General features: G+C 50.4%; 1 long non-coding RNA gene across 2 annotated transcripts in view; it reads left to right on the top strand.

Moving 5' to 3' along the window:
• Positions 1–923: 923 nt before the first annotated feature.
• Positions 924–10254, top strand: part of LOC127189488 (uncharacterized) — a 167677-nt gene continuing 158346 nt past the window's right edge. The window contains exon 1 of one of the 2 annotated variants that reach the window (XR_007830655.1): positions 924–1242. This is a non-coding gene — a long non-coding RNA (uncharacterized LOC127189488). Of the gene's footprint in view, positions 1243–1694; positions 1806–10254 lie in introns of those variants that run through there. The other variant, XR_007830656.1, reaches the window with a different exon arrangement.

The following is a 10254-nucleotide window of genomic DNA, read 5'->3' as shown; positions in this document are numbered from 1 at the left end:
TGTCGCCGGATCACGGACTGTTCCTCGCCAGCGGCCCAGCAGGGCTGAAGATGGCTGCCCCCGAGCGCGGCGGCGGACAGTCACGTGTCACGGCCGTTCCTGGTTCCCCCTCCTCCCCGAGACCAGACCCTGCTGGTAGCGCGTACACGGCGACCCATGTCACTGCGGTACAAGCAAGCCGGCCCAGAAGGCCGGGTGCCACAGAAGGCTGCTGTCCCTGCCGCGCGGTCTCCGTCCCGGTGCAGGGTTCCACGGCGGGAGCAGGAGCAAATCTGCTGGCGACCCGCACCCGGTGGGGCCATTGGGCATGCGCAGTGCTCCGGCCCCGGTGCGGCGCTCTCCAGGTTTTCGCCGCAGCTTCGAGCAGCGGCGGGAGGTGGGGCCGGGCTGGACCTGGCGGCCCGGTCCTTCCCGAGAACTCCGGTGCCTCTGTGCTGCCCGGCAGACAGCCGGCAGACCCCTGGTTTTCGGGGGGGGGGGGGAAGATGTGAGTGTAAGGATTAGAGCTTTGGAAAATGTTCCGAAGAGTTTGAGGCCCATCCATTTTAAATGATCAATCACGAGGTAGTCACAAGTGTCGCAGCTCTTGGGCTTGGTAGGGAAGAAAATAGAAGTGTAGTTAGGAAACAGCGGTCCCCGATGGTAGTTTCTCGAAGGCTAAGTTTGCGTTCCCAGCATTCTGGCCGCTGGCCCTTAATTGGGCTTCTGATCCCGGAGGATGAAATCCACCATCTGGGCCCTTCTCGCTGTAGAAGGAAGGGCCAGCATCTCCAGTTCCCATTGCTTGAAACGAAAAAGAACCCACCCCCCGCACCCGCCCCGCTCCCCCAACCTCAGCACACCCCAAGGCGTGCTGTCCTGCGGGACACAGCTGGGTCCTCGGCCGAGCGTCCACCGTCCCCGCCCCCCCGGCCGCCGGGAACACCCGGAGGAACGGACCGGCGTCGCGCGGGAAGCCGACCCGGCTCCGCCGCGGACTGGGCATGCTCGGCAGCCTGAAGCTCCAAGTCAGAAGCCTTCTAGCCAGCTCGGCAGCGGCCGGGGTAGTGGCGGCGGGCTGCCGGCTGGACCCGAGCTAGGAGAGCTGGTTGGGGCGGGCTGCTCGTCCCGGGAGCCTGGCACGCGGGCGGGAGAGCGGGATCCGGTGCAGAGCCTCCACGCTGCCCTGCCCCGGATTTCGTTCCGCGGCGGGGGGCTCGGCGCGTGGAAAGAATTCCGGCGGCTGCCACGACTCCCGTGCAAGTGAGTTGCGGGGCGGGGGCGGAGGGCCGCGAGCAGCTAGTTCTGACCCGAGTCTCGCGGGCCCGGCCTGACCTCGGTTGACGGCGGGCGGGCAGCCAGGGCGAGGGGGCGTGAGCGCTTATCGCGCGGTGTCGCGCGTACCTGGCGGGCGGTCCCCCCGCGGACGCTCGTGGGGGTGGGCGCGGGGGAGCGCTCTGGCGGCCGCGATCGCGGCTCCGAGGGGGCGGGCCGCCGGCGGGGCTCCCCCGCCAACTTGGGCGAGGAGGAAGGCGGAGGCGTCAGTGGGCACCTTTCCGAGGTGCTGCGTGCGTGCTGGAAGGCTGCCTGGTGTCACATTGGGGCGAGCGGGGCCGGAGAGCCAGGAACTGAGAACCTTTCAGGCGTTGGCCAGCCAGAGGTCCCGTAGTGCTTAGGGGTGGACCCCTAAATCGCAGCCCTACCCCCGCAACCCGGGCGTCAGAGTGACAGTTGGTACCTCCTGGCCTGATCGCAGCGGGCCAGGCGCCCGTGGCTTTGGGATTCCCTTCAGCACGGCCCCTGGATGACCCTCAACCGCATAACAGGTGGGACCCCCTTCTGGGAGGAGCGAACCCCTCCCGAGGCAGTGTAACAGCCCCTCATGGCTGCTCTGAGACCCCCGCGCGTCCCAGCCGCGTGGGGGTGTTAAAGGCCTGCAGGGGCATACGCGGAGCTGTGGACGCAGTTCGCCCAGAGAATGAGGGGTCTGCGCGATCTTAGGCGACTTGTCCAGGGCACATCAGCGGCAGCAGGGGCTGCCTCTGTCTGGGTCTTAACCCACACTCAGGGTTTCTTCCTCAGGGGTCTGGGTGCCCTGGTCCAGCTAACGGATTCTGGTTAACGCTTGATCCCTTTTGACTGTTGCGAGTTAACAGTCGGGATGAAGGATGCTGTGGACCCAGGAAGCTGAGAGAATCTGGGCAGGTGTTTCTCGGATGTTTCATTTCACCTTCAGACAGGACAGAGTTCTGCGTTACACACTTATAAAAAAAGACAGAAGGCTGGTTTCTGACGGGAAGTTTATTTTCTGTGTTCTGAGGCCTGCCTTCTGTCATAGCTCTCCTGAAATTTACCGTCCTTAGATTGGGGTTGTTTCTAGTTGGCTACCTGGTTGTGGAAGTGGTGAATGCCTGTCTTGGTGTGTTGTCAACTTCCCACTCCTTCTGGCACCGGGGGCTGAACATCAGCAGGGGTGGGGGCCAAGGGAGCTGGAAGAAGTGCGATTGATGAGGTTGGATCCTGGTGGAAGTTGCCTTGGGTTTGGGAGGCAGTTTGGGTCTGTGAGGCAGAGGAGAGGAGGTCCAGGCGTTTTCATTGGTCAGAATGTTTAGGTGTTCAAGGAAGAAGCCATCTGGGTTTGGGTGCCGATGTGGTCAGTTTTCTTTTTTTTAGGGAAGCCCAGCGTTGTTTGGTGATTCAGCAGGTGGCAGGTTTCCAACTCTGAAGCCTTGCCTTGGCCAAGCAAGGAGGCAAGTGAGATGCAGAGCCCATGCTGGCTGCTGGCTGTGCCTAGCTTTGGGGAAAGCTCCTGGAGGAGCCTTGTTATGTGCACCAAATCTCTTTGCTTGTCTCCCTTCCTGTTTTCTTCCCTTCTTTTTTTTTGTTTTTTCTTTTTCTTTTTTTTTTTAGTTTTTCAAGACAGGGGTTCTCTGTGTTACCTTGGCAGGTCTAGGCTCGCTTTGTAGACTAGGCTGGCCTCGAACTCACAACGATTCACCTGCCTCTGCCTCCCAAGTGCTGGGATTAAAGGCGTGCGTCACCCCGCCGGGCTCCTGTTTCCTTCTTGATGTCCTGGTCCTTTGGGTTTCCTTAATGCTCCTCTTAAACTACAGAGCGCATTTTAAAGTCTGAATCACAGGCTTGCTGAGTAGCAGGAGGTGGTTACCACCACCGTGCAGTTTAGGTAGTTATTTTACAGAGTGAGAGCTCCCCACTTCTGTTTCTGTTTCAGAGACCAGATATTTGTATTGTTAGTAAAATAGATATTTTTTGCCACTTGTTACTGACATTGAACTACTTTAAATACCAGAAAGCTTAGAAAAATCTGCTAATTCAAAATATTAAGGCATACCTGTTTAAAGTATATTACTCATTTGTGAGCTCTAGGGGCTTGCATAATGCCTGACATGTATGCAGCTCAGTAAACGCATGTTCATATTTAAAAACATTTTTCATAACAGAAGAACACTAGTGTTTACCACATCCATCCTCATCGTTTTACATCTGTAAACGGGACTCTTTCCTGTCAACAATGTTAAACAATGCACAACCATGCCTATGCATGTTATGTATGTTGGGTACTTAAAGACCTTTTGTGTTTTCCTCGGATGCAGTTGCCTCTTGACCATAAACATCAGCTTTATTTTAAGACCCCAGTAGACACACACACACATACACAGACACACACACAGAGAGATACACACAGGCAGATACATGTAGACACATGCCCCTTTGCCAAAAGCCAAGAAGAATCCCAGTTTTTTTTTTTTTTTTTTTGTTTTTTTTTTTTTTAATGTGTCAAAGGGAAAACTAGACCTCAGTGGAATGTTGCGTTCTGGAGGTTTGAATTACTCCATGCTTGTATTCGAGAAAGAATTCCTTCTGCACCCAGTGGCCAGCTAGAAGAAACAGCTATGCAGGAGAATGAGAGCTTAGAACTTAGGTGATTTTTTTTTTCCCCCTCTTAGACACGGTCAGTTCTTGGCACCAGGTCCTCCCACTGTACAAAGCCCCTTGCCTGCTGTTGTAGTCTCCATTCCCCTTCCTTCCCTCCGCTGCAAGAGGAGTCTTCTCTCACACATTGGATGAGATTTTGGAGGGTGGGCAGGGTTTGCAGAGATTTCTGTTAAAGATGTGTTGTCTTCAGTTTACATAAATGATCCTGAGGCAGTGGGCCAGTGGTAGAGTGCTTTCTGAGCGTGTACAGGGTGCTGGGTTCCATCTAGAGTGCTGGGGGCGGGGGGAGGGGAGAAGAAAAGCACTTCAACCTCCCCGAAAACATTTATCTTGGAAACATTCCAATGTTTCATTAGAGTTGACAGAATTTCTATCAATGTTATATTAGGTAGTTTTGTGTGAGTATAGACTTGCCCTGTACACCAAGGTGTCTTTTACTCTGTATGGCTGGTCTGATGTATGTATTATCATGTGTGTATGTGTGTGTTTGTGTGTGTGTGTGTGTGCTCTCAGTCATATATGCACACATATTCTTATATGTACATATGCATGTCTGTGCAAATACTAGTGATAGGTGCATAACTTATTTCCTTCTGTTAACACAGGCAAAACTGAATGAAATGCTAACTGCAGTCTCTTGCTGATCTCCGTGAAAGGATCCTCGGGTAGTAGTTTTGGAAGCATGCTTCCTACTAGCAATGTGGATTCTGGCCTCCTGAATCAGAAAGCCTGGGGTCAGAAGTCACTAATCTGTGTTTTTAATGTGCTTGGTCCAGAGATTCTGATACAAGGGAAGGCTGGAGAACTGATACTGTAGGAGCCTATGCCCAGGACCCTGCTTAGGGTGGCTGAGAAAGTTCCAGCATATTCTAAACGACTCCCAGAGCTGCTGAGCTGTGTGCACTTCCAAGCTAGTTTCAGGGATGATATCCTACATCCTTGTTAGTGTTGGACACTAACCAGCTCTGTAATTTACCAGTGTTTTGTGGCTAGCTAATAAGCTCATTATCTTAATGTGGATTTATGGGACTCTTAGAGAATTGGAGGCATTCCTTATGTTATTTAGTTGTTATACTGTTTCTTGGGCCAGATGTCCATTTTATCTAATGTTCCTGTCCTCTTACTCTTTTTCTAGTCCCCCCCCATTTGTGTTTCTTTCCCCACCTTTATTTTTTAGACAGTTTTCCTAAACCATTGATTAAACAGTGCATTCTTTCATAGTTTTGGTGAGGCTGTTTTGATTGCATATCATGTTTCCACATATACAGGAGACTGCCAATTTATCAAGAGTTGTAATTTATATAAAGAAGTCAACATAAAATATGTACTTTTCCTTTGACAAAGTAGCTTTCTTGAAACTGTCACGGTGAAGATACTGAACATTTCTGTTACCTCCAAACTTTCCTTGGGCCTGTTTCGTAGTCAAACCCTTCCTGTTATCCCCAGACTTGTGTAATCACTATAGCTCACATTTCTAGACTTTTATATAAGTGGTCCATACTATATGGTATTTTTGTGGGTTTGTGTCTGGTTCCTTGCACTAATCATATTGAATTAAAAATATGATACAGTTTTTAAAATTTCTTCTTTAGAACTGGGACACAAGACATAGGACATAGACCTTCTAGGCAGTCCTGTCTGTGTAATTCAGTAGTGTGATATTCACGTAGGGCAAGCATCAGCGTGATGTAGGAAAATGTAGTCACCACCCCAAACCCTGCCCCTACTAATTCTGAGATGCCTTGCAGGGGCTGGTATTTTGTTCTTAGTTCTGCTCCAATCTTCTTCCATTTCTGTGCCAGACCCTCATTTCTTCATTAGAGCTTTGCATCGCGTTTGATGCCGTGGCCTGGGACCCTCTTGTTCTGAGACATTGGCTTGATTATATTTGGATCTTTGCTCTTCCATATGCGTTTTGGAATGCTTCTGAAGTTCTCAGAAAAGGCCAGGGAACGTGATTGGCGCTCCTTGGGTTCCCGTCTCATGGAGAGAAATGACACTGTTTCCATTTTGATACTTTAATTTCTATCATGGTCATTGTCATCTCATCTTTAAAGAAAGGACTTTTAAATAAAGTTCACAATTTTCTCGGTGATGGTAATACTCCTTCCTCTTTGGCTCTGGAACTTGAATTTGGGGCCTTATACATGCTATACTTCTAGGCTACACACTCAGCATATTGGGTAGAGTTTGAGTTTGGATGCCGTACTTCCTAACAGTTGCTTTTCTGTTGTGACCAAACACTGGAAAGAAACAGCTTAAGAGCAGGGACATAATTGCACTCATGGTCTCTACGCATTCAGTCTGTGGTTGCTTGGCCTTATAGAGAAAAGACTTCCTGCCTTTCCATGTAAGGGCTGAACACTGTTGCCAGGTGATGTGGCTCATCTGCCTGCGCCTCAGGCCCCGAGTCCTTTGGTGAGCATCAGAACAGCAGCTTCCATCCAGGGTTGGTGAGCATGTGGAGGAGATCCCATCACCACATGCAGCAAACAGAGCTGCCAGGAAGGATTCAGGGACAAGATACCCCAAGAACTGCCTGGTGGCCCACTTCTCTCAGTTGTGGCCTACCACCCAAAGTTTTAAAAAAGCTTAATAGGTCCTCCATCTGAGGACCAAGCCTTCCGCACACATGCTCGTGGCAGTCATTACATGGTAAGCCACGAGAGGAACTTCGTTCCCACTTTATTGGGCATAGACAGAGTGAGGCCAGGTCTTTGGCAGTCTCTTCATTTGCCAGGCCTGGGTGGTATTGATCGTTTTGTTCTTTGTCCCCTTTTCCCTGCCTCAAGCTCCTCCTTCCTCAAGCTTGGGTAAAGGCGCATGCTCCGTGGGGCTGGGGAAGCCTGGAGTGCAGAGCTGGAAACAGAGCTTTTGCTCAGGCAGTGCTAACGTCATAGCCCACCCTACACTGGCTTTACTAGTAAACTTCAGACGTTCACTTGCTTCTAAAGATTGATGACAAAGAATTGTCAGGAAAGCAAAGTGCTGGAGATGGCCAATTCTGTGTGTAGCACTCCAGGTCTACATGTGGGAGCCTGGGCCTCTGCTTACTTTCCCAGAAAGTATGGCTACTTCCAAGGAATTTTACAGTTGAATGGAGAGAAATATATAACTAATATACTAGAAGCAATTAGAGAAATCTCTGTGACAGATGGTATATAATTAGGGTTAAGTGCTGTAGTGCTGGGGGAGTGCTGGGAAGAAAGAAATCACTTTTGAGCTTTCATTTGACTTGGGTGGCATAAGGAAGCGAGAAGGGGAAGGGGAGAGCCAGTATAATTAGTATTTTTATTGGGGAAGGTTGAGGACCTAGTGTTGATCCTCACAGTAATAGCTGCTGTATCTGAATTAAAAGAAAGGCATTTAAAAAATATTTATTTATTGAGAGGGGGGTTAGTTTGCACTCGCGTGTGTCTCAGTGCGTATGTGGAGGTTGGAAGACAACATGCGGCAGTCAGTTCTCTCCATCCACCATGTGCTTCCAGGGAAATGGGCTCAGACTGAGCTTCAGTGGCAAGTGCGGTTGCCTTGCCAAGCCATTGCCATCTCCTGCATCTGGATTCAGGTGTGTTAAAATCAGTGTCCTGGTAAGTAGTGCTAGGTGGCTGGTGTCTGTATAGACGGCTAGTAGCTCTCTGAGTTCTAGAATGGTGGCTGAGAATGTTGACCATGGAGTTAGAGTGTTTGGGTTTGGCTTTCCGCCTTTCCATGTAAAAGCTGAACACCGTTGCCGGGTTACGTGGCCCATCTGCGCCTCGGGCCCCGCATTCTTTGGTGAGCGTCAGAAGAGCAGCTTCCGTCCAGGGTTGATTAGTTGTGAGAAAGATGTAAGCTCACATTTGTAAGGCACTGAGAGTGTTCTACAAGTGTGTCACGGTGACAAAATGCCCGGCACTGGGATAGCTCTATCTTTTTCATTCTTTCCTCCTGAGGTAGGACCTTTTGATAATCCCCAGGTTGGCCTCAAACTGAAGATCCTCCTGCCTCAGTCTCACAGACAGTTCATGGTCATCTGGCTTGAGGTGAGGTTTGTATCACGGGGGTGTCATTGGGATCTTGCTGTCACTTCCCTTCAGTGCCCTGGTCTTTGTGATCGCTGAAGAATTAAGGTGAGACACACAGATTATAACCTAGAAGGTAGGCAGAGCTTATTACTAATTTTTTTCATGACTGTTTATTACATAGTATAGGACATAGGCAGAGTAAAACAGACTTACTCCCAAGGTGAGAGTGCCTAGTGAACTAGAGGCCTTTGTGTTGGTTTACATGCTAGGCATGCTTCTCACTCTTACCGAAGCTTCTGGAACAATCAGGTTGCCTTAGGGCTGCTCTCCTGGCCAGGTGTACTGAGTATGATTGGGAGGCTGCAGTACTATGCCCTTGGGTTTTTTTGTTGTTGTTGTCGTTTTTGTTTTTTGAGACAGGGTTTCTCTGTGTAGTCTGTGCTGTCCTGGACTCTTGAACTCACAGAGATCTGCCTGCCTCTGCCTCCCCGAGGCGTGCTCCACCACACCTGCCTGCCCTTGCTCTTTATCAGAAAGAAGCTGGCCTAGATCGTGGTAATCATATAAAGTTTAGGATCCCTGGACCCCTGGAGGTTTAGATAGCTATCAGTTCATGACTTTCTGGGAAGTTCAGGATGTGCCCTCTCCTTCCAAGGTCAGAGATGTAGCTCAGGTTCCGCTCCTTTGGCCATTGTCAAGAGGCTTGAGCTGTAGGCTTCTTTGTCCCTGCTACTGATCATGAGGGGAGTGGCCATTCCCGATAGCCACCAAGCTTTCCTGGTGATTTCTGTCTGTCCACAGTGGGAACTCATAATATTGCAAGCTGCTCACCTCACAGCAGCCAGGAAGGAGGAGAGGGAGGGACGGAAGGGCTAGAGTCCCTAGAGCTGCTCACAGGGCATGCCTCCCATGACCTAACTTCCTTCTACTGAGCCACATCTCTTAACGATCTCTCTCCACTTTCCTGTAGCATCATAGCTAGGACCAAACTTTCCTACATGGGCACTTGCGGGGACAGCAGAGATTCAAACGTTAGTACCAATTCAGAACCATATGAATATTAGCTGCTGTTCTTTCCGTGTGTTGATATTCCCACAGTCTGTCTCTATTTCTTTTGATACTACACGAGGCTTCATGTCCCAGAGTTGGTTGGCTTTTGTCCAGAAGGCTCTGGTGAGAGGCTGTGTAGTCAGGCAGTCCAGTGGTGCAGGCTTTCTGGATGTTGTTGGCTATACAAGGCATGGTCAGGTTGTAGGCGGAACAGATAAATGCCTGAGACATCGCTGAACCCAGTATAGTGTCTGTTGTTCTGAATGTCTTTCCTCAGAGCTCTGGAATGGAATGGGTAGGAAAAAATAAGAAGGCGAGCACACAGGAAGCAAGTCTCATTTTGTTATTTTCCTAGCTCTGATGAGATCTTTAGGTGGAACTACATAAACATACCGAGTCATTGAGGCTAATCACCAACCAACATGTGTCTGTCTTGACTGTTCGGTGTGGGTATTTCTATTCTCTTTTGGAGACAGGAAGGTGGGACACAGGTACTTTCCCTGAGAAAATAGGAGGAGGAATGTCCCAAAGAAGTTCATGTTTGGGGCTCTTGTTAGTTGGCAAAAACCACAAAACAACAACAACAACAACACCATGAGTGGGTGCTGTTGGTGAGGAGCCATCATAGGTATGTCAGGTTGTGATATGCAGGTTGCCTAAAGCTAGTGTTCCCATGACCTTATGACCTTAGGTGTTCATCTGCCTGAGCTAGTGGACCTCAAGTTTCAGCTTGTGTCAGCTTCACTATCATGCCTGCTTGTAACTCTTGTTGGCCTCAACCCAGAGTTTATGAAGCAGCTAGCTTGGGGACAGGTGGCAGCCAGTTATGTGTTTGTATGTTCCCTGGTGCTGCCGCCACCAATCTGGGGACATGCTGTGGGAACCCCTACCCAAACCATGGTGCGGCAGCCAGGGATCAACTGCTTCTACCTCACTAGAAAGTGTCCTCATGGAGGCCTGGCCGTTTGGGATGTCAGAACAGCCTCTGAGCCACAGCACTGTGGTGCCCTGCATGGCAGTATTTGTGAGATGGCAGCGAGCAGTGGTGAACTGGGGTGTCAAGAATACCTGACAACGTTAGAGTCCTCAGAGCAGGAAGTGCCACCAGCAGCCTGTCCCAGGAAGATGGCATCGTTTGTTCTCCAGGCCCCCCCACATGCCCAGATTAGGAGTCCTTTCTGTCCACCTTTTAGACCCGTGGGGAAAATGAAACACATAACCAGAGGTGCCCAGCCTGGCTGTGGGGAGGCAGAAGGCAGTC

This window comes from Acomys russatus, chromosome 5 (assembly GCF_903995435.1).
Source record: "Acomys russatus chromosome 5, mAcoRus1.1, whole genome shotgun sequence".
NCBI lineage: Eukaryota > Metazoa > Chordata > Mammalia > Rodentia > Muridae > Acomys > Acomys russatus.
The sequence above is the reverse complement of the archived record's forward strand: the minus strand, read 5'-3'. Positions and strand labels throughout refer to the sequence as shown.